Source organism: Mus caroli, chromosome 16 (genome assembly GCF_900094665.2).
Source record: "Mus caroli chromosome 16, CAROLI_EIJ_v1.1, whole genome shotgun sequence".
Lineage (NCBI taxonomy): Eukaryota > Metazoa > Chordata > Mammalia > Rodentia > Muridae > Mus > Mus caroli.
The window spans coordinates 42402990-42410917 of NC_034585.1; positions in this window are offsets into that span (position 1 = coordinate 42402990).

Here is a 7928-nt window from a genome sequence, read left to right on the forward strand (position 1 = left end):
ATATATATATATATATATATATAGCCACTATGGTTTAAAGGTTGCAGTTGAATTAAAGTCTAACATATTCTGATTAAAACAGAGAAAGCTTGAATAATCCGAACTCAAATATTTAAAACTCTGAAACTATCACTTTTTTGTAACATCTTTTTCTTTCCCTACAGGCAGAGGGGTCAGGGTGGTTCTAATAGGAGCCAGAGAGACAAAGGTAAAGAAAAACTTACTGAGGTCAAGCTACACATAAAGGCTTTTGAAGTTCATTCATCCACTTTTTTGAGAAACAGTTCAAATGCTTGACATTAGGTATGCATAAGAAAAACTACTATAAATAACCACTGGCCCCTCGAGTGTGTGGAGGATGGTAGAAACACCGACAGAGTTGTTCAAGATGTTGGCACCTGGGCATCTAGAATGAGTCACGGATCCTGTTATGTAAGTTGGGGATCTGTGGTTCAAGGTAATGCTTTGTTGCTGGTTTCCTGTGTGATTACAGGTTAGCTTAGATTAGTTTTCCAGAATATTTGATCCCTTCAAGGCCCGAGTAAACTTCTGACCTGTAGCCTTATACTGCAAGTATTGGAGACAAAGAACTCAAAAACTCCAAGAAGAAAATTCTTCTCTAGCAGAAGAGGACATGGGCAGAATGATAATTTAACCAGGCTTACAAAGTTGAAAGCACCTGCAATGCAGAAAGTTTTAGGGTATGTCTAATTTTTATTTGTGAACAATGGAACTTAAATCCAGAGAAAGTCATAGGGTTGATTGTATCATTGACATAATAAATGACCAAGCCACCATCAATCCACTGCCACTCTCCGCCACTGAAGTGTATTTGTGTTTATTTTTATGAACTTAAAACATAGGAATTAAAAGTGAGTTTGCAGAAAACTTTATAGTAATCTAAAAACTTGATCATTTTTTTCTGTCAACCAATATTGATTTTTTTACGCAAATATTGAACATAATAAATTGGGAAGACAGAGATGATTCTTTTCTGCATATGGGCTGTAAAGCACTGATATATGTAGTACAGTCTCTGAGGAAGTGTCTTGTTGGATGTCCAGGCTGGTCTGGCTGGCTTAGTTGCATCTCCAGCTGTAGCACCTGAAGACTCTGGCATGGGCAGAACAGTGTTCCTTTCTCTCTTCTCCATCCTTGTCTCCGGGGTCCATGAAAATGATGCTTCTATTGAGCTATAGAGTTTTGACTGTAACTATCCATTGGGGCATGATGGAGTCACCACTGGTTATACAAGTAAAGGCAATAATTTTCTCTTTCCCTGAACCCAGCAGTGGGAAATAGTTTAGCAGTGAAACATAGGACTCACAGAATCCCTCCTCCATCCATCCCTTGTTGATGGGTCCCTTCTCTTGGTACACTCAGGGCATTGATCTGCAGTTGAAAATTCATGATTCTAATGTCTGTGGATTGCCCAGAACATGGCATTTCACAGCTCTTTTTCTATGTTGCTACTTTTACATTCTTTCTGCTCACTTCCCTGAGCCTTGAGGGGATGATATAAATGTCTTATTTAGGGCTAAACACTTAACTGTCACTTATTCCTGACACCTTTTATAATCATGAGTCTCTACTGAAATTCACTGAAAAGAGAGTCTTCTCTGATTAAAGCTGAGAGTAGATAATTATCTGTGGGTATAATACCTACAGAAGAAGAGGTTAAATAAATCATTTAAAATTTAAATCATAAAACTACCTTTCCTCACCAGGGTCTGTGACCACATTGCACTGTACTTATAGTGTAGGTATGGATTCAGTCTTGTAGAATAAGCCTCAAATTTAATCAGGGAGCAGTTGGTCACCACAGTTAAACAAGTGAATACATCTCGTCAAGTAAGCTGGAATCATATTTCTTAAGGTTCACACTTGAATAACATGGCCAATGCCTTTTTTTCTCCCAATAGGGTGCATAGCACCTTTGGGTACTATGACATCTAGCTGACAGGGAGAACTCTTCTATTAGGAAATAATTTTAAAAAGTATTTGTTCCACATTGTTTTTCTGCATTGGACTATCCAATGGATAATCACAATAATGAATCCTTTCTATTGTTTTCTTCTTTTGGGCTTATAGAATTGTCTTATCTTTCATTTCATTTGTTATAATATAATCTTTATGTCATTTCACACTTGTGTTCTTGTTTGGATTTTACTTCTGAATTAAGCTATTCTTTTTCTTTTTTAAATTATTACCTAATTTGAAGTGGTTTTTTTTTTTTATGCTAAATTATTGTGGACCTCCATGTCTTTTTTTTAAAAAAATCTATTTATAAACACGTATTTTGGATATGCTTTCAGTTTTTTTATAAAGGAATTATTCCATACTTTATTCTTTAAAAAAAATTTTTAACTTATTTACATTTATATACCTACCCCCACAACCTCCACACCCTTCCAGGCCTCCCCAGTCCCTGGGGCCTCAAGTCTCTCAAGGGTTAAATATGTCTTCTCTCAACTGAGGCCAGACCAGACAGTCCTCTACTGTATATGTGTTGGGGCCTGGGACCAATTACTGTATACCACCTGGTTGGTGGCTCAGTGTCTGAGAGATCTTGGGGGTTCAGGATAGTTGAGACTGTTGGTTTTCTTTTGGGGTCTCCCTCAATTCTCAACTTCTTCCAGCCTTTCCCTAATTCAACCACAGGGGTCCCCAACTTCTGTCTACTGGTTGGGTGTGAATATTTGCATCTGTCTCAATCAGCTGCTTGTTGGCCCTCTCAGAGGGCAGCCATGCTAGGCTCCTGTCTGTAAGTACACCATAGCATCAGTAATAGTGTCAGGCCTTGGAGCCTCTCCTTGAGATGGGTCACAATTTGGACGGGTCACAGGCTCTTTTCCATTTTTGTCCCTACAGTTCTTTTCGACAGGAACAATTCTGAGTCAGAGTTTTATTTTACTGTGGAATGACAACCCTATCCCTCCACTTGATGTCCTATCTTTTCTACTGGAGGTGGACTCTGCAAATTCCCTCTCCCCACTGTAGAGCACTTCATCTAAGGTCCTTTCCTTTGGGTCCCAAAACTCTCTCACCTCCCAAGTCTCTGGTAAATCTAGTGGGCCCCCACCTCCTGTGGTTGCATATTTCCACTCATTCTGCTGGCCCTCAGGGCTTTACTACTGCTCTCCCCCCACCAGTACCTGATCATGTTCCCCCTTTCTCCTCCCTGTCCCCTCTCTCACCCAGGTTGCTCCTTCCATCTGCCTTCTGCTTTGTTCTCCCTCTCAAGTGGGATTGAGGCATCCTCACCTGGGCCCTTCTGCTTGTTAAACTTTTTGTGTTCTGTGGATTGTATCCTGGGTATTTTGTACTTTTCTAGCTAATATCCACTCATTAGTGAGTACATACCATGCATATCCTTTTGAGTTACCTCATTAGGTATAATATTTTCTAGTTCCATCCATTTGCCTGCAAAACTCATGATGTCCTCGTTCTTAATAGCTGAGTAGTATTCCACTGTGTAAATGAACCACATTTTTTGTATCCATTATTCCATGGTAGGACATCTAGGTTGTTTCCAACTTTTGGCTGTCACAAATAAGGCCACTATGAGCATAGTGGAACATGTGCCCCTGTGGCATGGTGGGGAATATTTTGGGTATATGACCAAGAGAGGTATAGCTGGGTTTTCAGGTAGATCTATTTCCAATTTTCTAAGGAACCTCCATATTGATCTCCAGAGTGGCTGTACCAGTTTGCAATCCCACCAGCAAGAGTCCCCTTCTGTTTCTCTATGCTTCTCTCTTTCTCTCTTCCTTCCTCTCTCCTATATTAAAAATATGGCCAACCTTATGTACTTAGTGTCCCTCTTCTACCTTTATGAATCTTATATATATGAATCTTATATATCTTATATATATGATATATACAATTGGTATTTTTGTCTGTTTGCCCCTCCTTCCACCCACCTTCTTTCCTTCCTTCCTTCTCCCTTCCTTCCTTCCTTCCTTCCTTCCTTCCTTCCTTCCTTCCTTCCTTCCTTCCTTCCTTCCTTCCTTCTTGTCTTAATTCAAAAACTAAAATAAGGATCAAATATGACCTCAAGTGTTGACTTACATCTAAGAGAAATTATAGATTGTGTCCAACTCCCACCTATATTCCCCATTCCAACTATGTTCAGACAAATGTTCAAATTCCACTTGCTGATATCTTCTCCTACATCACAACCTTGCTTGGCCACCCCGAGTACAATCTGAAGTGATAATACTTTTCTAGGACTAATCTTCAGCTAGCAAGAGTAGATGTATGCAGAACAGGTAATGGTCTACCCAAAAAAGATCATAACCTAACTCTTCAAACTGAAGATGTCTCCTTAATGGCTACAGATAGTTGGTAGATGTGAATGAATTCTGTCCTTTAAAATGGATAGATAGCATGCATTATCCATGTGGATTCAGTCCTTATTATGGGCCATTGTAAATAGATGAAGGGCATCATAGTCAAAGGTAAACTTGGTAATTAATGCTGTGCTGCTAGCTTTTAGGATGGGCGAAGGAAGCAGCTGCTCAGAAATACAGATTTCTAGGCTCCTAGAAACTGTAAAGGCAGGTACATTGGTTCTCATTGGAATCTTCCAGATCCTTCACACCCTAAAAACTGCTCTAGTAAATAAGGTCTATTTAAAACTCAACTGCTTCTCTCAAACTGAACGGCTATAGCCATAGAAGGACAGAAGGTCTGATGTTATGTGTTTTAAAAGAATTTCTCCAAAATTCTTTGACTAGCAAAAGGAGCTAGCTTAGGAGAAAAGACCATTTTAAGAATTACTTCCCTACTTACAAATTGACCTCAGCTGGCTCTTACTAAAATGGGAACAAGAGGCTGAGGAGAGCATAGTATTTAGTAAACCTCCACAGCTTAAACATGCATGGAAAGGCCTTTGGCAAAGTTTAATACCCTTTATAACAAAGCCCTGAAGAAAGTAGGAACTGAAGGAACATACTTCAACATAAAGTCTATCTACAACAAGCACATAGCATTGCAATCAGGAGGAGAAACTGAAAGCATTACCCCTAAAATTAGTAACAAGACAGGAGTGCCAGCTCTTAATATTATTCAATAAAGATGCTATTGGTAGATTCTTAGATTTGATAATCACTTACAACAACTTAGTGGGATACAAGTTAATGTAGAACAAAAATAATAGTTTGCTTCATAAAGATATCTATATGATATCTATATACATAAAGATATATAGGTGTGTGTGTGTGTGCATACATGCACATAGGTGCTCATACAGACCAGAAGTGGGTGTTAGATTCCTTGGAACCAAGGTTAACAGGCATTTGTTATCTATCTGATGTGGATGCTAGGATCAGAGCTCTGGTTTGCTGACAGAGAAGTAAGTGCTTTTAACAACTGAGTCATCTCTCCAGGTCCTGAACCAGTAGTCTTCTGTATGCCAGTAAGCAACACAATGAGAAGGAAATCAGAACAATAAATTCTATTCAAGATAGACTCAAAACAAAGAACCCAGGAATAAATTTAACCAGAGGGATGGAAAGCCTCTCTGATGAAAACAATAAAATACTGAAGAAAGCAGCTGAAGAAGATGCCATGGAATGGTGTTCATGGATCATCAGAATAATATGGTTAAAATGGTTGCATTGTCATGAGTGGAAAAAAAAGCAGCATGTTTAATAAATGGTAAAAAAGCTGGATAGCTACATGCAGAAGGATAGAGCTGTACACAGATATAAACTCAAGATAAAGGCTTTAGTGAAAGACTTAAAACTTTACAGCTACTTGAGGGAAAGACAAATAAAATACGTCAAGGTGTAGAAATAGGCCATGGCATTCTGAATACAAGCCTAATGGCTTCGGAAGCAATAGCATGAGTTAGCAGATGAGACTGCATCAAACTGAAACATCTCTGCACCACCAGAGGAAGCAATTACCCGAGCAATGGGAGAAAACTTTTGCCAGCTATTAACTTAATAGTAATTAATTTGATAAGGTGATATATATTTCCAGAATGTATAAAGAATTTAAGAAATTAAGCACCAGGAGAATGAATAGTTCAATAAATTAATGTGCAAATTAATGGAATAGACAGTTACTAAAGGAAGTACCACTGGCCAGTCTCCTCAATTGGAATGATTTATCATCAATAAAACAACAAACACAGGAGAAGTTGCTGGGTGAAAGGAGTATGTTTACACTGTAAATTTAGAAATAGGTATGGCATTTCCTTAAAAGATTAAAAATGCTCAAGAATAAGACTCATACTTTACTTAAATGTGTGTTCATGTATATGAGTGCACACACTTTATCTGTTCCTACACTCATGGACTGCCAGACTGACCTTAATCCTTGGCTAATGTGAATAGTGTCAAAATAACCATGGATACACAGTTGTAATGTTTGATTCTTTGGGGGCGTGTACCCAGAAGTGGTATAGCTGGATCATATGGAACAGACACACACACACATTTTCTTGAGCCATAAAGAATTGAAATTATGTCATTTGCAGGAAAGCAGATGGAACAAGAAGCTGTGCGATTGGTTTCATATGCAAATATATACGTATGAAAGTAGAATAGGAACTATTTGAGAAGAGGAATGGAAAATAGCAGGAAGGAATAGAGGAAAGAGGATTATGGGAACTGGATATGATTAAAGAACATGATATATGAAATGTCATAATGAAGCCCATTAATTTTTTAAATTAATATTTGTTAAAAATAAGAAAGACATTCCAGAGTATACAAGCCTAGACAATTTTGGGAGGGTTAGAAAATTTCATGTAGTTTAATGGCAGGTTAGTTATTGACCAATGGAGTCTCTGTTTCCCTGATCCCTTTTCCTGACTAGGTAGCTGTGTGAGCATGTGCATGTGCAGGCCTGTGTACTCACATGCACGTGTGTGCATGCATGCATGCAGTGCAGCAAAGTGATGTAGTTAAGTCATGTGTGCTTAGTGACTTTTCGGGATCAGATTTCTAGAAACCTTCTTTAGTGACTGCTATGTATCATTGAGGGACAGCATTTTTCTCTTTTACCTCTTCCACATAACAACTCATATGAGGTTCCTGGAATTGAGACCATTCATTTTGGACCACGAAGCACCCTGCTAAAAGGATGAATTTCAGAGTTAAGATGTAGAATCAAAAAGACATAAGGAAACAAGATTACTTATCAGCAAGGAGCCCCCAGATCAGCCCCTTGCTGCTTTTCTCTAAGTCTCTATTTCATTTGTAAGAAACATTTTCACCCCTGTCTAAATTGTCAAGGCTTTGCATTTATTTCAGTAGATTCAGCTGACTTAATCCAAGCTAGCATAAAATTCAAATGACACTATGAGGCCAGATTTAGGCTACTTTGAGGGATCTTTCTTCCACCCTTCTCTACCCACCTTTTCAATCCCCTAATAAAGGATAGGAGAGAGAAAAGGATAGAGAAGAAAGAGGGTGGTGTTATTGTTAGACCACTTCCTGCTGATTAGGGGTGTTCAGTTCCTTGGGGGAAGTTGACCTTCCCTTCCCTTCACTAATTTCTTCTTGTTGTTGTTTCTTATTTGCTCATGACTTCTTAACAAGCCATGACCAACAGCAACCAACCAACAACCAACAACATACCCTGCCTCTCGGGGCCATAGTATATATGTCCTCTGAAAAGTCCCCAGAATTTCAACTGTCACACAATTGCAGAAACTATCTGCTGCTGGAAAAAATCATGCACTTGCTAGAGCATGAGACAAATCATAGTCAGCTGCTGTGGACAATTTGAAGTAGCCCCATATCCCACACCTAGGGTTAAAATGAAATCGTATTCTTACAATATTTCTGTATGTGTGTGTGTTTTTTTTTTTTTTAAGGAAACCGAAAGTCCAAAATTGTCACTACAACACTATCCTAAAGAAATCATGTTATGAATTTTCCATAGGAAGGTTGGCATGAACTGCCTGGTGTCTT